Source organism: Electrophorus electricus, chromosome 5, assembly GCF_041902795.1.
Source record: "Electrophorus electricus isolate QZ-2024a chromosome 5, ASM4190279v1, whole genome shotgun sequence".
NCBI classification, from domain to species: domain Eukaryota; kingdom Metazoa; phylum Chordata; class Actinopteri; order Gymnotiformes; family Gymnotidae; genus Electrophorus; species Electrophorus electricus.
The window spans coordinates 31,777,166-31,779,665 of record NC_137501.1 but is presented as its reverse complement, the minus strand read 5'-3'; the positions used below and the strand labels follow the sequence as shown (position 1 = coordinate 31,779,665).

Sequence of the window (2,500 nt, the reverse complement as noted above, 5' to 3'; positions counted from 1 at the left end):
AGTTTTGTTATTTGTTTTGATAATAATGTAACCAGATTTGTGGGATTAAAACAAGTGAATGGGAGTAGAAAGAGAAGAAAAGTCATACATGATACGTAAGAGTGATGTGTAAGAGTGATGTGTAAGAGTAATGTTTAAGAGTGATATGTAAGAGTGATGTTTGAGTGATGCGTAAGAGTGACTTGTAAGCGTGACTCTTATGTAAGAGTGACACGTAACAGTGATATGTAAGCTGCATGGCGCAGACACCATACCTAAATAAGAAAAAATGATCAATAAAGAACCATAAATAAAGAAGCAAACAACCTAGTGTAAAGACAATACACTCCATCTGCTATAGGCCTTGAACTCACTCCTGCCTGAATGTGGGAACTGCAGCTGTTCATATCGCAGTGCTGAATCCACACTTTCAGGAGAAAGGCGCTGTCCACAGAGAGCGGTGCTGTACACAGCAGTACAGCTCACACAGAGCCATCCATGTGGACATGCAAAACCTGCTCGGTCTGTGGTCAGAGGGAGCTGTCCCTGGTCCTGAAACGATATCTTCGTTGTTGGAAAGTCGGAAATGCATTGTCTTGATTGTGCCTGACCACACTGGTTTTGACTTCACCCTTTATTTTTATTGTAATCATTCAACGTGTCTAACACAAATGCAAACGCAGACAGAGAGAGATCAACACACACTGGATACAACCTCGTCTTTATAGCTGAGCGATTCATAAGCAGAGAATTGTAAGTGCCCTGAGCCAAACCCCACCCCTAAGAGGAACTCCCCCGTCCAGACCTGAACAAGCGGCTCTCCGCAAGCCTGTGACATTGGTGGGACCCAAATTTATCACCACATTATTCAGCCTTAAGTAGGTGTTATGATAAATTCAGCCAGTGCTGAAAAACAGGTTCACAGCTGCACATTATCATATGACAGCCACACTAACAAATGGCAGAGAGAGAAAGAGAGAGAGAGAGAGAGAGAGAGAGAGAGAGAGAGAGAGAGAGAGAGAGAGAGAGAGAGAGAGAGAGAGAACATTCCAAATAAATACAGAGGAGGAAAAAATTAACAGTGGACAAAAAAAGGCCAGCAGTTTTAAGTCTAGCTCATTTAGAGAAAGACAGAGATGGGAATAATCACACATAGACCAAAGATGTGAGGACAGCTGTTCCACAGAGGGGCGCAAAGGTTGGGGGCAGGGTGTGTTTATCTCACACGGCTTCACAAACACTCAGACTGAGGGTTCAGCAGAGCAAAAGCCAAGATAAAAACAAACAAAAGAAAAACACCAGGCAGGTAAGTGTGTTTATGATCCAAGGAGCTTATGTGAGCAAAACCAGCCAAAACCAGCCCAAACCAGACATGCGTGCACACGGACACACATGTGTTGTTTCCAGAGAGGCGGGTAAGTAGAACAGATGCTGATGTATGATGCTGAGCCCTGGAGATGATGCTTTTGAGTAAAGCACAAGTTTAATGGCCTCCATCAAGCCATCTTTTTTATTTAATTTCATAGATGGACAGAGAGAGAGAGAGAGAGAGAGAGAGAGAGAGAGAGAGAGAGAGAGAGAGAGAGAGAGAGAGAGAGAAGAGAAAGAGAGATGGACAGTGAAAGAGGTATGGAGAAAGAGTAAGAGTGACAGAGAGAGAGTACAGGAACAGACAACCTGAGTTAGAGAGAGAATGTGTGCACAGAAATGCACTCTGGGTATTTATAGAGTCCCAAAACACTGAACACACCCTGGTCACTGCTGCCATCTGCGAAAAAGGCAAACACTTCCTGATTTCAGCCTCTCTCTTTCTCCCTTTCTTCCCCTCTCCTTCACGTTCTCTCTCTCCCTCCCTTTCTCTGACACAAACAGACATATATGCACACACACACACACACACACACACACTCACACACACACACTCACAGCAGCAGCAGCTGTGCTGAGCTCATTTAGCGCAAGGAATGCTCTGGTCTGTGTGTGTGTGTGTGTGTGTGTGTGTGTGTGTGTGTGTGTGTGTGTGTGTGTGTGTGTGTGTGTGTGTGTGTGTATGTGTGTGTGTATGTGTGTGTGTGTGTGTGTGTGTGCGCGTGTGACACACACACACATGCACATGCATACAATCCCACTGGGACAAGGCCAGAGTGACTATACAAGGAACGGGGGAGTTACCCCTGCTCCAGAGTTACCCCAACACCACCACTGACCTGCCCCACAGCTCTAGAGTTACCCCAGCACCACCACTGACCTGCCCCACAGCTCCAGAGTTACCCCAGCACCACCACTGGCCTGCCCCACAGCTCCAGAGTTACCCCAGCACCATCACTGACCTGCCCCACAGCTCCAGTTACCCCAGCACCACCACTGACCTGCCCCACAGCTCCAGAGTTACCCCAGCACCACCACTGACCTGCCCCACAGCTCCAGAGTTACCCCAGCACCACCACTGACCTGCCCCACAGCTCCAGAGTTACCCCAGCACCACCACTGACCTGCCCCACAGCTCCAGAGTTACCCCAGC

At 47.4% G+C, this 2,500-nt stretch overlaps 1 protein-coding gene across 11 annotated transcripts in view; it reads right to left on the bottom strand.

Moving 5' to 3' along the window:
- The window catches only part of nrxn2b (neurexin 2b), a 582,744-nt gene that overhangs the window by 565,408 nt on the left and 14,836 nt on the right, over window positions 1-2,500 (bottom strand). The gene's annotated exons all lie outside the window — the stretch shown is intronic.